This window comes from Diospyros lotus, chromosome 1 (assembly GCF_014633365.1).
Source record: "Diospyros lotus cultivar Yz01 chromosome 1, ASM1463336v1, whole genome shotgun sequence".
Lineage (NCBI taxonomy): Eukaryota > Viridiplantae > Streptophyta > Magnoliopsida > Ericales > Ebenaceae > Diospyros > Diospyros lotus.
Window position 1 is genome coordinate 876,088 of NC_068338.1, and position 20,626 is coordinate 896,713.

Genomic DNA, 20,626 nt, shown 5'->3' on the forward strand with positions numbered 1-20,626 from the left:
GAGATCCTCTTGAACTGGGATATAAATTACAAGAAATGGAGAGTGTTATTTATAGAAGATGCAAAGCAAGCAAGTCAATCAAGTTAGGCATCTTGCCTAACTTATGCCTAACACGTCAAAGAATGTGGCTGCCAAACATGTCAAACAATGTGGCTGCCAAACTTGTCAAATACTGCCAAACATGTCAAACAATGTGGCTGCCAAACTTGTCAAATACTGCCTAACATGCCAAACAACATGTTGCTTGACTTCTTCACTGAACGGCTATGACGAGAGAGAGAGAGAGAGAGAGAGAGAGAGAGAGAGAAGAAAATTAGAGAGTGTAAGGTCGTCAGCGATGGGCCGGGGTGTCTCCTCTGGCAACAATGGGGGCCTCTGACACACAGAGTGAGAGTGAGTGAGAGGAAGACGCTAAGAGTGATGGGAAGATTGAGTAAATAGGCGAGAATGTTTTAGGGCAATTTTGATAGTAATTTTGTAAGTAAAAGTATTAGAAATTCTGTATGCAAACACAAAACTTTTCTCAGTGCAAACACAAACCTTTCTTTTCCCCATTTTGCCCCTTTCTTCTCCACAACCTCTCTCTCTCTCCCCCCCCCCCCCTCTTCGTGGGCCGCAGGGGGTGACCATGGCAGAGAAGGCGGCCGTGATGACCACAAGGGACAACATTCATAGTTCTAAAAGGCGTTAGGCGTACCAAGGCACAAAAGGTCCTGGAGCCTGAGGCGCACGAGGTGAGGAGCGCCTTTAAAAAAAAATTAAAACTATTGTAAAATTATGAATAATTATCAAATTATCAATAATAACACATACATATCATTCATGATTTATCTTCTTTAAATTCTAAACTAAGAACATCAAAATTGGTTCATTGATCATTTAAATTATAAACTAAAATCATCATTAAAATTCAAATTTAAAGTCTTAAACTCAAACGAATCATATAAATAAACAAATTATATATATACTAATATATATTATATATATATAAATTTTTATTTATTTATACATATAAATATAAAATTATATACAGATTTAATATATCATATATTATTAGAATTATTATATATATACTATATATAATATATTTATGTAAAGAGAGCAGGGGACAGAGGGCGGAGGAGAAGGGAGAGAGCGGAGGGCAGAGGACGATGCTGACCAACAGTTAGAGAAACGACTCAACGAGAAGGAGCGGAGGGCGGCGGAACATCAATGACAACGAGAGAGAAGACTGGGTTCTTTGGAAGAGGCGACATTAAGGGCCACGAGAGCACTAGTGGTGGCGACGTCGGCGGCGGCGACAAAGAGGCGATCGACAGTAGCAACGAGAGAAAGCCATGGGGGACCAACTTCGACAAGAAAGACCTCTTCTTTCTTCCCCGGTATGTTTTCCTCTCTACTAAAATCTTAAAAACCCTCTGGTTTCATGAGGCTTGCCTAGGCATGCCTTATGCCCTCGTCGCCTCTACTGGTGTAAGGCTTCCAACTTACGACTTAAGACACATCGTGCCTAGGCGCACCTTTGATAACTATGGTAGCATTGCAGCGGCCGCGACCAAACCCCCCGCTCAGCAACAGCGGAGGTCAGCTGAGAACCCGTTGCTACTGGATGAGGGTTCGGCCAACCCTCACCGTTGCTGTGCAGGGGCTCGACCAGCCCTCGTCTGGGGGCAGCCGCCATGCCGCCCCCTACGACCCAGCAAATGAGAGAGAGAGAGAGAGAGATGGGGGAGAGAGGGGGCTCCTAGAGCCCCCGCCTATTGGCCGAAACCTTGTGCGTGCATGCGTGTGTGTATATATATGTATATAGGTGTGTGTTTATGTGTTAGTATGTATGTGTGTGTGTGTATATGTATATGTATATGTGTGTGAAACGGCCATGGTGGCCAAGTGTGTGATTGTGTGTCAAATGGCCATGGTGAGAGAGAGAGAGAGGAGGGGGAGGCAGGGCATTGGTCGGCAGAGGCCCGCAGTCGCAAGTTGCGTAAAGAGAAAGAGAGAGCTGTGTGGAGTGGCAAGGGGCAAAATGGGAAAAAAAAATAAAAATGTGGTGTACTGAGACAAAAATATGGTGCATTTAGAATTTCTCTAAAAGTAAGGGTAGATGTGTAATTTTAAAGAGATTGTCGCTACATTGTCACCTATAGATTGTCACTATAGCATAATCTAGGATTTACCAACAATCGAGAGCGAGCACGAGAGACAAAGAGATGGGGGGAGAATGGGCAAATATTAGTGGACTATGTTTGAACTTTCAAGGGTAATTTTATACTTTATGCTTAGGGTAGAATTGTCAAATTACCACAAATTGTCAACAAAGTTAGAGGAACGAAACAATGCTAAAGGGACAATTTATTGGGCAACTTGGTTGAAATCTAATTTATCACGAGAAATTGGTTTGTTTGAAATTTGAATGCCCACCCATTCTGCTTTCCCCCCACTCTTCTCTCTCTCTCTCGCATACGTGTCCATCAGTCCCCTCATCGTCGAGCCCCTTCCCTTCTTTCTCTCTCTGTCTCCCCCTGCCCCCCCCCCCCAAAAAAAAAAAAAAAACAAACAAACCATCGTCGTCGACCCCCTCCCCTTCTCTCTCTCTCTCTCTCCACTTTCCCCGACTACTGCCGTCAACCCCCCCCCCCCCCCCCTCTCTCTGTGTCTCTATTGTCGACCCACACCTTTGCAAGTCAACGCCGAGGGACTCTCATCTCCAAATTGTCTTCTTCATCCGTGTCTAGGTTCAGCTTTCAAACATTTGCGAGTTTGTAAATTTTTTTTATTCAAGTTAGGGTTTCAATTGTTTTAGTATATATTTCTGATGATATGTACACTAAGACCAATAAAAATGTATTGTTTAGGCTTTCTGTAATATAAGAAAAAGATTAGGGCTAAATTAGGATTAGTATTTATTTTTTTTTGTTTAAATATTGGGAGCAAAAGTATCATATGCCGTGATTGATTTATTCTGAAATAGCTATAAATAAGTACTGTGAAAGAACGTATATTGCATTGTTGTTTGCTGATTGAATTTATTTCTTTTACTAATGTAATAATAATTTTTAATTTTGAGATTGCTTGATATAAATAAATATCGTGTGCTGATATATGCTGATTACTCAACTCGGACACGGATAAACTAAACAAGACAAGAACAAAGGGACAAAGTAATATTCAAAACAGCCACAAAGTACCAAAGGCTCAAATGTTGAATGATGCTCACAGATGTTGGGGGCTAAAATGCAACAATGAGCATTCAAATGACGTTGATAATGCTGGGTATTTTTAATTATGCGAAATCTTTTAGTTTGGGCAAATGATGTTGCGGGTTTTAATCTAACCGACTCGTTGAATGATGTTCACAAATGTTGTGGCTAAAATTCAACAATGAGCGTTCAAATGACGTTGACAATGCCAGGGCAGGGATTTTTTATCATTTGAAATCTTTTAATTAGTTTGGAAAAATGATGTTGTTTACCTAACTCACTGAAGTGATTTTTGGTCAACCAATGAATCGAATATTTTATTATTATTTTTTTTAAGCGACTATTAAGTTGGTTTGATTTTTGCATGAGATTTAGACTATTCAGTTTGAGCAATTTAATAGGGGTTGATAATTAAACCAATCGAATACTCATCTCTAGGTATGGATAATAGTCATGGCAATATCGCATTATCCAATTAATAATTGATTATTTTGTAAAAAAATTGTTACTTTTTAGATAAATTAAATATCTAATCTCTTTTAAAAACTGCTATTCTACAAACTTTTTTTGTATATAAATAATCACCGAATCAATAATGAGACAACTATTTTGCTAATTATATACTCACCAATACCATACCATACCACACCATACATAAGTGTCTCTCATTATCTATTTTGCTAAATATATATATATATATATCCATTAATATTATATTCTCTTTTATTTTTAATGAAGAGGAAAAATTCATATGATATTATTATTATTATAAATTAACTCATCTTTACAGTTTGTATGTAAAAGATTATCAGCAGTAGTGGCGGTGGGCATTTTGATATTGTTATTATAATATTTAATATTAATGTGTTATATAAATATTAATAATAATATAACATCTCCTTGTTTGCTTTTCTTTAGTGAGATAAGGTCCCACCAAAGCCAACATTGCCTTTATGAATTGAATGACAAAGCAAGGCACCTCACATGCACTCTGAGACAAAGCTTAGGCCCTGTACTGTCCACCCCACCCTACCCCACCCCATTTCAAATTATTAATTAATAATAAATAATAACACAAAAAAAAAAAAAAAGAAGCAGCACAACACAAAGCAGCACCTTTCTTCCCTCCAATATTCAACGTCTGATTAGGAAATTATCTTCCCTCACGGCGTAGCACAAAATGATTGATTCAGATTCTTTTATTGGTAGTTGGGGAATTTGTTACAAAAATCAAGGAAGGTTGGAGTAACTTCTAGGATGCGGGGTTTGCCATCTTGGTTCTCAACAGACCTCAGGGGAGTATTCTGCCTCAAGACCATAATACCTATGTTCCAAAGGGCTTCAATGAATGCGATTTTTGTGGACTAGAGCTCTAATATCATTATAATTTGGGAGAAGTTAATAATTATAAATTTAGTTGGTAATAGTTGATGATTATTAATTTAAATTAGGAGTGGTTGGTAATTAATAATTATTGTATTTATGGTGGCTATCGATTATTTGTGAGTTTAAAGAAAATATTAAATTATTTGGAGTTTGGGAAAGAGGCAATTAATTATTAAAAATCTTGGGGGATATTTTGGGGAAAAATTAAAGATTAAACTTGGTTTAATCTAAGTTTAATTATTTAGGTAAGTAAAGAAATGAGTATTAATAACTTCCTACGGTTGGAATTTAATTTTGGGTCCGATTTTGTTAATTTTGGGAGTTTATTTTATTTTGCAGCGTGTATTAATTTGGTGGCGTTCAAACATAAAAACGCTGAAATATGCTAAATTGAGTCAAGCTCCCATCTACCCTTGTGAACTCCTTTTATTTTATGAACCCCACACCTTTCCTTAATTCGTTTCGGTTTCGCATATTAATTATACAAATCACGGATTTTATTGGCATGAATTAATTTAAATTAAATATGAGACCTGCTGGGGTTTTATTTGTTGTGTGCCTATGGGGTATTTTGCACCTCCCCAATTCCTTTTGGAATGATGTTAAACCCAACTTGGGGACTAGATTCCTAGATGTGCAGGTTTGATTATGGATTTCTTGGGTGTGAGTATGCTAGAGCTGTCCAGTAGTGGGGCAGGGGTCGGTAGTTTGATGACGTTGGAGTAGACTATTGTACGACCTTAAAGTGGACCATCGAGTGGACACTCCTAGTCACTGACCGTTGGCCGGTGCCGGACACTGCTGACTAGCTCTGCTATTATTTGATTTACTGCATGATTCGTTATGTTGTATTACCGTTCATGCTATGATATGCACATGGGTGCGGGATGCATGTTGGGGTATTCATTTATTAAGTATGCTTGGACACGGACATTCTAGTATGGTTAGATTGCATTTGGCACAAGCATTTGCATCGTGTGTGGTTTACTGTGTGGGCGGAGCATGGCCTGATGCCTGGATGTATGAGCGTTAGTGTATCATGTTAATACTCACTACACCATTGCATTTTTATGTGCATTGCATGGCTACCGACAGTTCATAGGTCTCGGATGGGAGAACCGTTCCGAGGGAGCCTACGGCTTGGCTCTTCTACAGATCAGGTGTCAGGAAGACTGACACGAGCATTCGAATGTCGGGAGCACTGACCCGGGAACGGCGCGCATAGCTTTGTTCCAGGTATATGTTGCCTTTCTAGGTAACGACGAGTTGGTATGAGACTTTGGTGTCGTGTGTCTTGTGTGGGCCCCAATGACTGATATGTGCTTTTATTTACACTTTTATACTGTGTTGGGCGTCTCATGGCTTGTGTGTGCTTAAGGGTTGCTGTTCTGGGGAGTGTTTATTGGATATGTTCAGCCTTCAACATTTCTTTATTTATGCTTACTGAGTCTCTCGACTCACTTTACTTTCCATCATTCCAAGTAGTGGTAGCGTGGGTCAAGGGCAAGAGAGATAGCATCTAGTGACAAAGTCGGTATGGTGTACAGGCAATTCCGTCAGTCCCCATCATTTTCCTGTCATCCCTAGTTGACTTTGATGTTTGAGTAGGTTCTAATCTATTATTTTTTACTGTGCCAGGTCATTCCTCGTGTCTCATGTATGTCAGCACAGGAGTCTATATGCATTTGTTTATCATATGATCGTTGTGCTAGCGGAGTACCCGTAGTGCATGCATGTGTATAGTTTAGCTTTTGCTGTCTTAATTCTTGTGTATGCATGCCAGGGTAGTTCTTGTTTTGTGTTTCATTCTTTCTCCTTCCATAGGCGCTCCTGTTCGAGTAGTCCGAGTAGTTGGGATATCTGGGCGAGAGTGTTTACATTGTTGGTATCAAAGGGTAGTTTGAGTTAGTTTTGAGGGACGAGTTCCTGTATAACAAGGTTGTCGGGTAAAGTTAGGGAGCTCTAGGTGAATCGAATAGGGTCAAGCTGCGTCAAGTTGAGTTTTGCTGATTCGTGTGAGAGACTGTGTCCCAATTGATATTCTTACAGGGGTGATAAATGCACGTTAGGATGGGACCTTGAGGTGGTATGAATGAGATTTATTTAGAACTTGTGCTTGCCCTAGGTGTTTGGGTAAGAGATTGGTTTAGCTATAATATATTTGCTTGATATTAGGTATTGTATGCAGATTTTGAGTATTCCCAATGGAACCCGGAGGACCAGATTTCGGTGTACCCCTACCCAATCTGGATGACCTTCCAACATTGGAATATTTATGGTGTCAGTGGGAATAGGAGTTTGCTTCTGGATGGGGAGGTGGGCAAGATGAAGAGGAATACCTAGTGAGTTATATGTATTGGCTTGACGAGTTGTTTCAAGAGACGATCCACGAGACCTTTTGGGGATTGTCAGAGACAAGTCCTGCTCACCTGTGAGCACATGAATGACATGTGGAGGCGACTAACTGAAGTAATAATGAATGATGTGAGCCTTTGTTCTCATTATGATACTTTTTTCGGGGCTGTAAGGCAACAAGCTGCCATTTGGGAGCCCTACCAGGGGTTGATACAGGACGTGCCCAGGATCGGAGCACTACCTGGCACCTAGGCAGTCCAAGCCACCGTGAGGAGACCGTCACAACCACCAGAGGGACCTGTTGAACCCAGCTCCAGTGTAGCTAGCAATGAGAACTTAGCTTACCTGGTAGATAAAGCTACCTCAGTTGCCTGGGGTGATGAGGAGAGTTCTAGTTAATATGATTATTAGGGGGCTATAATGAAAATGTATGGTTATAACTTATGAGTTTTGTAAGGATGAGAATTGTGTGAGAAACATAATGTATAGTGTTTGAAAGTACTATGAAATGAGATGTATTTAGTAAACTTATGAGCCTTGGGATCCTTAGGAATCAAGTAGTTATTGCTATTAGCAAAGAGTATCCCAGTGACCTGATGTGATGAATAGTATGAACCTGGAAAGTCACAGGTTTGGCCTGCGATGGACATTTGGTTGCGGACCGTTTTTGCTAAGATCGAGTGGACTGGACACCTGACTTGTGGTGGACTTATTGGGTCTCTAACCATTGTCTATTGGTGATGCGGATTAGGGATAGGACGTACCTCGTCTAAGGGAAGTGATTAAGGGAACTTTTAAGGCTATATTTAGGGCGCACGTTGTTCATGATAAGGGTGTGTATGGCTGGATTCCTCTCCCAGTTGTGAATGAGCGTGGGATACTCTTGACTTTCTTGAAGATTTACCAGAGAGGTTGCCTTAGTAAGGGATTGACCCTGCAATTAAACCGGGCAGCCTTGAGGCATAAATGTCCTTCCTCCTGAGTAGATGATTTGTCGGGCTAACTCCGAGGTGTTTTCTAATGATTGCTTGTCGTACTCGTATGGCCGCTATAAGTTTATGGCCATGTCATTTGGGTTGACTGACGCCTTTGCAATATTTATGGATTGGTCGGGACCGGTGACAGAGATAGAGGTCCGGAGCTCCTTTGGTCTCGCTAGGCATTGGTGATGCCCTACAAAAGGATTGTGTCGATTTCATGAGAGATGAGGTCATGGTAAAATGTGAGCTAGAGGTCCATGATTGGATTTTTCCAGGAGTGGCACGGAGAGGTCCCACATGGTGGGGATGTGCTATAGGAGTCCGATGGTAAATGGTAAATACGTAGGTACCGAGATGTGTACATAGGGTATTGAGACGGAAAACTGAAGGTTAGGTAATGCGGTAGCTTGTGTGTAGTTGACAGTTAAACTGTCTGTACATATTCGGACAAGAGATATGTAATGTGATGGGGTGTGAAGGCGAATTGAGGTTCTTACATTCCTTGGAGATTTGGCATCACTACCTAGATAGGGTGTAGGTGTTTAGTTCTCACAGGTGGAGCGGAGTACAGGCGATGCCACGGTTGACGTGACGAAGGACTAAGGCTGTGAGGTTCTATAATAAATAAGGTAAAGCCAAGGTGGTAGCAGACGTTTTGGGCTGCCGTGGAGCATCCGTGATAAAGTGAATTAGAAATAAGAAAATCCCACTAAGATTGTCTTTGTAGGAGATACCTAGGGGTATGGCCATGACTGAAGTTAGTTGTATGTTTAAGTAACTATTGGGTTACAAAAAAGGGGGTAACCTAGTGTAACATTAAGTATGTCGTAACAAAAACTAGGACCCTATAGATTTTGCTGCAAGGATAGTGGTTGCTATGAGTACGCTCGGTACTAATTGCGGACCACTCACCCTAGGGTCGGTTGTTAACCGATTGAGGGAATGAGACTCTTTTGGGTGCTAGTCAAGTGGTACATCGACGGAAACATGAGATGGCCTGTTATGCCAATAAGAAGAACACTTAATCCATATCTTTAAGTTACTTCTCCCCAAAAGCAAGACCTATGAGATGCCTTGGGGATTAGAATAGTTGCTGATACGGTGAGGTGCTTTCAATCGAGCAGGCTGCAGAGCCGATAACACCGATTCTAAAAATCGTGTTCCAACTAACTTATAGAGTCTTTGAGGAGATCAGGGTTAGTATTTAGTGATCAAGATAAGGTATGGTCAATTAGCTATTTGGAGTTAGGATTAGCAATAGGACAAGACTAAGGGTTAGTGGTAACCAAAAGAGTCATGGTAGGAACCCACAATTGGGTATGTTGATTCCTTTAGGGGCAAGATCTGGTGACATTTTAGATCTCAAGATGTATTGAGTGGGGAACGTTTATTCCTTGATAGTCCTGATTAAATGACTACCCATATTTATTGACGGGACCTCGAGCATACTCGATAAATTGTGGGAGAAAGTACTGCTGAGAAAATGTTGTGTACCTAATTAAAAATCAGTTGGGAAAAGTCAAACTAAAGGATATTGCTATTGAGTTCTTGATTGAGTATGTAATATCATTTCCATGTTCTTTTGCCTCGCAAGTACGTGATAGGTTCTAGTCACGTTACCGAGTATTAGCCTCTCGTCATGCAAGAGGATGGCTTCATTCTTGTCACTACTGGTTGTATTTCAAGTTAGTTGCATTTGCATTGAATTTTGTGCTGCGAATCAGTTTATCACACTATAAGAGTTTCATTTTTTTCCGACGGTGATAAAACCGCCGGAAAAAGTTGAAAAGCCGCCGGTAAAAGTTTTACTGGCGGTAAAACTAACCGCCGGAAATACCTTCGTCAGGAATTATTGCCGGCGGTTTAAAACAGCCGGTAAAGATAATAATTACTCGCGGTTTTAAAAAACCGCCGGTAAATTAAAGCCTTTCCCGGCGGTTTTCAAACCGCCGGTAAAGGTACCTATTTACTGGCGGTTTTAATAAACTACCGGTAAAAGATATTTTCTGGCGGTTTAAAAACTGCCGGTAAAGGGTGTAATTTGCCGGCGGTTTATAACCGCCGGAAAAGGCATAACTTTTCCGGCAGGTTCAAACCACCGGTAAAAATAAATCGCCGGCAAAAACAGAAAAAATATTTTTACCTAAAACATGACCTGTATAACAATCAATAACCTGTATAACAATCAATAACTATCAATAAATATAAAAATTTTAAAACACGGCAAATAACCTCTATAACAATCAATATAACCACGGCAATAAATAACCACCAATAATTTTAAAAGATTCACCCGCACACAATAAATATAAAAATTGTATAAGATCTATTTTAAGTACAACATCATTTAGATCAATCTTGTCTCGTCTCATTACACATACAAAGCAACTTTAAACTAAAACATATCCTCGTGGCCTCAGATAACCCTTGATTATGCCGCCATGCCATTCTCCAACCAAAATTGCATATCATATTTTGTCGATCTGCATTGAAAAATAATAGATCTATTTAAGTATTTATGTACGTTAACTATGAAATTGCATAAAATATGTCCAAAATTACATAACGGTATACAATAAATCTATTTAAGTACAACACATTTCAAATTTGTACGTACATTAACTATGAAATTGCATATCATAATAAATGCATATAAGACAAAAACACTTACATCAGAGACCCTCCATGGTATCGTAGTTTTACTATTATTAGCATCCCTTAAAACACGCATCCTAGAAAATTGTCGAGGCAATGGATATAAAGGCTTCAGCACTTTCTGAATACTAATTTCAACAAACTCATTACCTAGCTCTACTCCCCCTACAGACTTGGTCGGATCAATGGACACAATGATTGCCTTAGCAACAATGTGGTGAGGTATTCGTCCATTCATCAAGTGAACAAATTCACCAATCTGTGTTTAAACAAGCATAAATGATTTTGAAGTATATTTTACATTTCAATATATTAACTATTTGGTAAAGAATTACCTCTAAATTATGACCACATTCTGGTGTCTATAATCCAGCACATTCAGCTTCGGGTGATGGTGTGCTTGCATGTGCGGCAGAAGCACTGGCATGTGAGGATGGCTACATTTCAAAATAGTTTAGTTATATATATAGTAAACATGCAATTTTAAATCACAAAATGCACTAATGGAACAACATACCTGTCTCGGTTGTGGTGTATTGTCTGGAGCTGGTGGTGTATGTCCCATTGTCTCAAGTATTGCACGAACTTGCATTTGAACTTGACTTTGGATTTGGGCTTGGAATTTTTCTTCTAGCTCGGCAGTAATTTGTGTACGCATTTGGTTATACTGTTCTTGGGGTACCTGATACTGTTGTCTTTCTCTAACCTTAGTTGGGCATGTTCCAAGTCCTCCCATCCGTACCCTACAATGCCCATCTTTGCCTAGTATTTGAGTAAAGACATCCTCTAGCGAATCTGGAGTTTGTTCATCACTAGGTATTTGTGACAACCTTTCATCCATTTGTTCCTTAATAAACATTTCACAAGTTAGTTGCATAAGTCGACAAGTGAAAGAAACAAAATATATCTACAACTTTTAAATTTTAGAAAGACATACAATTATGTATGAAGATGTAGAGTCTACTATCTCTCCGCTCTTTTTGGTGTGCGTCTTTTTAAAAAGCTTGATTCTATCTGGCTCATTTCCACTTTCAATAGTCATCTAAAAACATATATAAGAGATAAAATATATTAAATGTTTAAAGTTTATGCATTACTAATTAAATTATCAATAAATATATATAACTAATATCCATTATATTCTTACCTGGTGCCTAACCTGAGGATGTGATCGCCTACCACTGGTGTGACCCATCTTTTGCTTATCTCGATTGGCACGATTTGTCGCATTACGTTCCTACTTGTAATATGATATTAGAACTAGGTATAGAGAATCCATCTAATATATCTATCATACATAAATCATACATACCTGTGCTTGCTCACATCCCCAATACTCCACAAGAACCTTCCATTGTTCTGGGTCCACCCCAGGCGGTATTTTTGACAGATGAGCTGCATCTGTCTCATAGCAATCATAATGCCTCTTCAAGGTGGATTTGTACTCTCTCCACTTCTTGGAAGCATGTTGCAAGCAAATTGATTTCCATGTTGTGGGTACATCAGTGTTATCCTGCAATGATACCCTTATTAGAGTATAAACCCATCTGAAGGATTAGATAGCTAAGAATCAGAGACATTATTTACTCACCAAGACCTCTTGCCAGATGCGCCCCTTATATGGTTCCATCCCTGGTGACCTCCAATCAATAAATGTAAGAGGAGCAATACTCCTTACCATCACACCTAATTGGGTTTCCAACTTAGTTTCCATCTCCCCAACTGGTTGTCCTTCAGCATCAAATTCAATATGAATATTTTCTTTTCCCCACTTTGAAATTTGTCTTGATATTCCTCTTCCTTTCTTAGCTGTAGATGACATGGAGCTTGTACCTATTAACACATAACAACACAATAAATTCACAATGAATTAGGAAAGAATAGTAATTTATTATTGTTCATATCAATTTTTGATATTTACCTTGCTGACTACGTGAGTCTTGGGGGTTGGATTGTGAGTGGATCAAGTCTTCTTCAAGATGCTGGGGATGTGATTGGGCTGGGTTTGGGGTTGGTTGATGGGATGAAACTGACTGTGAATCATTGTAGTGTGAATCTGTACCACGTGACATGGATCCACTTGGCCAACGAGTCTACCTCTTAGGTTTCATTAGTGTAATTACCTATTATTGATTTGAATATAAAAAACAATCTATTAGCATACCAATTTAGGTTAAACAAAAATAACATATCAAAACATAGAAAACTAAAAACATGAGCATATATACAACTCTTATTCAGTTCCATTAGAATAATTTATATATCAAATTAACCTGATAAGAATAAGGATTCAATTAAATAAGAGAAACAACTTGAATTAAGAATAAGGATTCAATTAAAACAACTTCAATAATTTATATAAATTATTCAAGTTTAAATGTCCAAGTTTCATTCCAATCTAAACAGTTTAAACAGTCTTTACTCTTTAGGATTTTAAATGCCCAAGTTTCGTTCCTATCTAAAGCTTACAAATGAACATGTTCTCTTATAAACTATACAAAAAAATTGTGCGGTGCAATCAGTTTTCACAGTTTAGTAAGTTTTTTAAACACCCCCTAGTTGATCATGAATCGTAATAGTAAGATTATTTTTTTGTGATGGAAAAGTTGCGGGTTAAAGTTTTGAAAATGACATCTTTGTAAAAACAAAGGTAAAGTTATGTATATAAATAACTCTCCCAATCCTTTGTAAAGCAAGGAAGCTCCTTTTAATTACAACAGTAAATTCCCTCTTAAGTAAGCAAAAAACTCATAGGTGGTCGGTGTGTGTGTGTGTGTGTGTGTGTGTGTGTGTGTGTGTGTGTTTTTCAAATGGGAAATCAAGAGAACATATTTAAACAAAGCAACAAAAGTGAAGAAACTATATAAGCACATCCCTAAGCTCATTCAACTCACTACTCTTTAAAGAGTGTAAAATAATGTTATGCATATGAAGAAATTTTGCAATCACAGAGGGAAAAGATGCATAAAATAAGATAAACTTGCAATGAGCCCCACAAGTTAAAATACAAACACTCCAGAACCGTTTACAGCTAGCAGGCATTCTTTGACTGATCATTGCTATTTCACCTCATTACATCCCTCACCTAATTAATCTGCATGGCTAAAATCTGAAATGATCTACTAAACTAGAAAACTTAAGAAGTCATACAAATTTGGAGTAGAATTTGTGAAGATTCTATATATTTATGCCAAAAACTTAATTAATCTTCAAATGGGCAGTGATTAACCTTGGAATAGACATTTTAAATATCTTAAAACAGCAAGCATTGGGGGGACTGATCTTTGTATCAAGGGGAAGAAATAATGCTACTCGTGAGCTGCTGTTTAGGCTCTAAGGGTAAAGCATTCTCTGGATCTTTGAAAATGTCTTCTTTGCCATTTCTTTTTAGCATGATAATTGATGAATTACAACAAATAATTCATCTGATGTACCAAAAAAGAAGAAAGAAAAAGTAAGCAAAACCAAAGCAGGCTATAGCATTCACTTGCAGCTAGAACTGAAGCAGGACAACAACAACAAAAGCAACAAAACAAAAGCAAATCTTCTCTTCTCTAGGAAACTCCGTATATCAATGTCACTTGCCTTAGTTTTCCTGCTATATAGTTTTTTATATGAAGGTTTCTTAGAGATAGTTCAATTCATATCCAGTTTGCTATAGCAGGTTTTACTTTCCATAGCCAGTGAACACCAAGAGCCCATTTCACTTAACGAAGACTAGCAAAATCAGAAAACTACTGAACATAGTGTTCAATTAATAAATAATCGAAGGCTCGAATAGAGGCATTGCCTACTAGTATAATCACATGGGTTTCAAACCATAAAAATAAAAAATCCATCAATGCATGAAATCGACGAGATTGGTAAAGTTCAATTAAGTAAAAGAAAAGAGAAAAGAATTACTCACTTACTCGATCTGACGTTGGATTTACTGATTTGGAAGAGCCTCTCCGAAATGACAGTGCTTGCCTCGACCGAAGTAGCTGGTGGAGGCTTTAACAGTGTTGATGGAGAGAATGGGGGCTTTAACAGTGAGCGACCGAGGTCGAGGGCGGGAGCGACTGAGAGTGAGCGAGCGAGGGCGAGGGCGAGCGAAACTCAGCGGCGAGAACGAGTGAGAGAATGTTAGGGTTTGTAAAGGGGAATTTTGGAAGAGAAAGGTGAGAGGAATATTTGGGCGCGGGCGAGGAGAATTTTGGGTATATATAGGTCATATCCCTGGCGGTTTCAAAACCGCCGGGAATGGTTCTACATCACCAGTGGTTTATTAAAACCGCCGGAGATGTATATACATAGCCTGCGATTTATCAAACTGCCGGGGACTTTGTTATATCCCCGGCGGTTTACACAACTGTCGGGGAATGTGGTGTTTTCCTGGCAGTTCTTCAAACTGCCAGGAAAAGTTCGCCGGCAATACCCTCTCTTCTTATAGTGTCATTGGGATTGGATACCTCTGCATTTTAAGTTTGCCTTTAGGTTGATATGTGGTCGAGATAATAGCAAATGGAAGTGCGAAGAGAACGCGAGATAGTTTTGGGGAATGGTTGGATTATGATATTATAATAGGAGAACCTTATTGTTGTATGTAATATGATTGATGATGTTCCTTAAGCTAGTTAAGGTATAACGTGGTCCAATTGAGGTGATGAATTATGGATATGTGCTAGTGTATTAAGTCAAGTAGGATATGTAGTAGGCTCGGACTTGTGGGAATACTGGAAAATGATGATATAGAATGTTTTGGAGAGTATGGGATGTGGTCATGGGAATTACGAATTCATTTTGTTGAAATAGAGTTAAATCCAAGTTTAATGAATCTAATTCTTTGAAATAGGTGTGTCTCCCTAATTGGCTTGAGCTAGCCAATGAGAATTTTGAGGATGAAATTTCATTAAGGGGGGAGACTGTAACATCCTTATAATTTGGGAGCAGTTAATATTTACGCTTTTATACTGTGTTAAGCGTCTCATGGCTTATGTGTGCTTGAGAGTTGGTGTTCTGGGGAGAGTTTACTGGATATGTTCAGCCTTCAACCTTTCTTTCTTTATGCTTGCTGAGTCTCTCGACTGAGTTTGCTTTCCATCATTCCAGGAAGTGGCAGCGTGGGTCAAGGGCAAGGGAGATAGCATCTAGCGACAGAGTTGGTATGGTGTACAGGCAATTCCATCAGTCCCCTTCATTTCCCCCGTCAGCCCTAGTTGACTCTGATGTTTGAGTAGGTTCTACTCTATTATTTTTTACTGTGCCAAGTCATTTCTCATGTCTCATGTATGTCGGCACAGGAGTCTGTATGCATTTGTTTATCATGTGACCGTTGTGTTAGCAAAGTACCCGTAGTGCATGCATGTGTATAGTTTAGCTTTCACTGTTTTAATTCTTGTGTATGCATGCCAAGGTAGTTCCTATTTTGTGTTTCATTCTTTCTCCTTCCGTAGGCGCTCCCGTTCGAGTAGTCCAGGTGGTTGGGATATCTAGGCAGGGGTGTTTACAACAGCCTTAGCATTGAGTGTACCATACAGAACAAGACCTCAAAAGCCCTAAAAATACTTGGCTAGAATCCGTTGATGCACCTTCAATGATCTAAACTGTAATTACAAGCCAAACTTGGACCCAAACAAGTGGCAAGCTAGAAGAAAAAGCTTCTCAAGTATATTATAATTGAGATAACATCTCAATCAAACCTAATCAAGCAAGTTGCAACTCAAATCTTCTATAATTAACAGGACATTTTATCCCTTTAAAAAACATCAATTCTAACTTAAATACCAAACATCTCTTAACTAAAATTTTTAAACCAGTACTTACATGTGTTCGATCTTTGGCTAGCAAGTATGGGTTTCTTCCAAGGCCAATGCTCGACGTTAGAGAGGAGATGCTAGTGATCAGAGCCAGATGCTACTCCGGCAGCAATAGCTTTCGTTGAAGACCACCTAACAGCAAGAGAAACACACACACACACACACAGGGTCTCTAGGTGGTGGAGGACACAACGTTAGAGAGGGGACGCCGGCGACGAGACCTTGCCTTTCATACGCTTGACAAAACTGAAGATCATGACCGTCTCTCCCTCTCGAACCACTTCCCCAGCCACAATGGGTTTCGTTGAAGACCCACCTAATAACACACATAGAGAAAGAGAGAGAGAGAGAGAGAGAGAGAGAGAGAGAGATGATGAGCTATTGTCACTAGCTCGATTGAGAGTGTCTGAGAGTAGGGGATTGCAGGTTGGAATGGGGGCTAGTTGTGACGGTGAGACGTTTTTCGGCGGCCGGCGGCAAAGGGGTTTCTTGCAGTCGAGAGTGTCGAAGAGAGAGAGAAAGAGAGAGTGCGCGAGGGGGAGAGGCAAATATTGGAGGACAAAAATTGATGGGTAATATTGTACTTTACGTTGAGGGTAGAATTGTCAAATTACTCGGATTGTCACCAAAGTTGTCAACAAAATTGGCCGTGGAGCGTTATCCGAACTTCTCATTAACTTCTCGTGACAGCTATTTAATTTAGGAAAATGTTAGATGGTCAATCTCAGTGATAATTGGGAAATTCTATATGCAGCCCAGTAATTGCTCGTTGTAGCCCAAGTAAATAAAAAAATTAAAAAATCTAAATGTAAAAACAATTTTACCCAGCCACCCACCATTGCCAACTTCTGCCGGCAACCACCATCAATGCCAACTGCTACCGGGAGCAACGCTATCGTCAGCGACCATCGATCCGAACACACACACATATATGTATATATATACACAAACACACACACACACACACACATATATATATACACACACATGCACAGGCCCACCTCTCTCTCTCTCTCTCTCTACTCGATGAACCAGGGGGGGCGCTATAACACCCCATTTTTTTTCTTATCGAGCGTGTCACTATGCTGGATCCCAATATAAATGCATAAATGCATAAATTCCCCTTTTCACAATACTTATCTAAAACCTTGAGTACCAAGTTTCCAAACAGAACCCCCCCCCCAACATATCATTTACAACTGCGAAAGCGATAATCGAAACCTGATATGGTACACAACTGAATTCATTTTAATTATATCATAAAAATCCATACCATAGTACATCTTCAAATACCTCAATACATGGAGACTTGTCATCAAGAGGTAGCAATTAAATACCTCAGTTATACATTGGGTCATACTTACATTTAACAAAACTAACTCTCAACAGAACATAGCTAAGCATGCTACATACAACAGGAGATAAACTTAATCTTCAGTTATCTTCTTTCCCTTAGAGTTGCTTGTTGAACCTGGAACGTTTGAATATTGCAGGGACATAGTCCAATTAGAAGATGAACCTTCTAGTGAGAAACTCCAAAAAAAAAATTATATAAATGCAAGAACAGGTATAAAATGTATGAGAAAATAATGAGGACTACTCTGAAGTGCCTCGAGAATATGTCAGCCTCCTCCAACGAGAGCTTTCTCAAAGGCGCACGTATAACACCTCTCAGGAGGTCCCTAATCATGTTACCTCGGCCCGACCTCATAGAACTCATTCAAACACCACATCCGTTGTGTAACACCCGGTGTAACCGGTGTTAAGAGAATAGGAAAGGAAGTGAGTATACTTCCAAAAATGCCCTTGAGGAAGTGATGATCCTTGAGATTGAGAATGCCCATGAGAAGGGTATTTTGGTAATTTGGATAGGAAAATCCAATAAAAAGAGTATTTAGATAAATTAAAAATAATTCCTATGTGGAATTAGGTGTATAAGTGAATAAAAATCCCAATATGATATTTATGAGGAAATATGTGGGATTAATAAATTCACAAATAGTATTTGGGAATTTTGGGGGATTCCATGAAGGAAATTAATTATGGAAATAGGGAAAATGGTGGATAATAAATTATTTGAGGAGAATAATTTAATTTTCCCTAAGTTAGTGAATTAATGTGGTAATGCCACATGGAGGACCAAGATAAAGAATTGGAAGCCAAGTTTGTGTCTTAGAGTGACACTTGGCATAATCTTGGAAATTTAAGAGAAATTATATATGTGGATTTATGAGTTGGGAAATGATTTAATTAAATGCAAAAAGAAAGGATAATTGGTCTTTCAAGCATTTAATGAGAGACATTATGGTGATGGATTAAAGAAAATCCAAAAGAAAATGGTAAATAGTCACCATTAATGTTTGAAATTATGGTGGATTAAATAAATAAAAAGGAAAATGGGAAAATAGTCTCCCATTAATGCTTTGGAAATTATGAGATTTATTTAAATGAGAAAGAAAGCATTTATGTCTTTCAAAGTGGTCTCTCATGTGATAGTGGAAAATTGTCCCATTAAATTAAATGGGAAAGAAATTTATTTATGTCATTCAAGTGTGATGGTTATGAAAATAGTCCCATAAATTTAAATGGGAAAGAAAGGATATTTCAAGGGATGAGATTAATTTGAAATGGGAAAGTGATCCAAGGGTTGCCATTAAATCTTGGAAGTTGGCATGGATTGCCAAATGGGTGGAGAGATTTTGAAGAGAAATGATTGGAAGGTGGAGATTTAATCTCCAAATTAAATCAAAGGCTAGGATTAAAACCTAGCAAAGCACATGGATTGTGCTTCCTTTGGATGGCTAAGATGTTGTCTTGTAAAGTGAGAAAAGATCAATGGTGGATTTTAAACAAGACTTAATGCCATGGATTGTGTTAGTTTGGATGGTGAGGATTTATTCTCACCAAATAAATCTAATGGCTAGGATGCATTCTTGGAAAATGAGGGAACTAGTATAAAATGGCAAGAAGGGAAGTCTTGGTTTCCTTTGGCCATTTGGAGAAAGAAATGAAAAGAAGAGAAAGAAGAGGAAAAAGGAGAAGAAGAAATCCAAGAAGCCTAGAGGAAAGGGTTTCATAATTTTCTTGTATCTCTCATTTTTAAAGGATTTCTTTATAATCCTAGGCTTGTTTTTCATGTAAGGAGTTTGAGGAAATTAAAGGAAGTGATTTTGGAGGCTTGAAGTTGTTGGAAACTTGAAGAGATCCATGGAGTATGAGGTAAGGGGAAAGCCCAAGTGGATGGAGGCTAGCATTGACTCTTGTATGCATTTTAACATTTTTGTGCTTGCTTTGCATATGCTTGTGTGCATGAGACTCATGGCCATGAATTGTGTGTTGGGATGGGTGTATGTTGAAGCCTTTAACCTTGAGGGTTGAGGTATTGGAACCCTAGGCACTTGCATATGGCATTAGCATCTATGTTGTTAATTTCCATACTTTATGTCATTGCACCCTTATTGAGCTCTTGGAGCTCATGAGGTTTATTTGACCTCTTGTAGGTATTGAAGCATGCTATGGGAAGGGTTTGGCAAGAGAAAGAAGCTTGAGCATGAAGACATTGAATATTTTTCTCAAATTGTGTAATTTATGCTTAAATTGTATATGCTTTAAGTAAGGGTTTCTTAAGCCAAAGTGTATATTTGGAGTGTATTTCCTTGAAGGGTTGATTTTTTTTAGTGAATGAGATTGAGGCTTATGGCATGTTGAAGCTTAGGCAAGAACTTCCCTTTGGTATGATATGTTGTGTGTTCATCAAGAGGTGGATTAATAAGCCTTAATTATGGAGAATTAGAGGCAAACCAAGATGAATGTGAAGTTATTTTTTAAAATTTAATTTCTGGAAAACTTGGGGTTTTATAGCCCAAAAAAAAAAAAAAAAAAAGGAAAGAGAAAAGGAGGGAACCAGCAGCTGGAAGCTGCTGGCTGGTCAAGCAGCACAAGCAGGCCTGTAGCCTGCGCGCAGGCTGGGCCGCATGGGCGCCGCGCGCGCGGCCGCAAGCGGAGCGGGCGGCGCGCCAGCGCGCGGGCGGCCGCGCGGCCAGGCCCGCGCAGCCAGCGCCCAGCGGGGCACCCGCGCGGGGCTGCGCGGGCCAGTGGGCCCCGCCGGCCATTTTTTTTAAAAAAATTGGAATTTTGGAGTTGAAATTGGGGCATTTCTAAATCGATTTTGGGCCCGGAGGAATTTTTCAAAGCAAATGGATTTTCGGGCATTTTGGAGAAAACACCGAAAATTTGGAAAATTGAAATGATG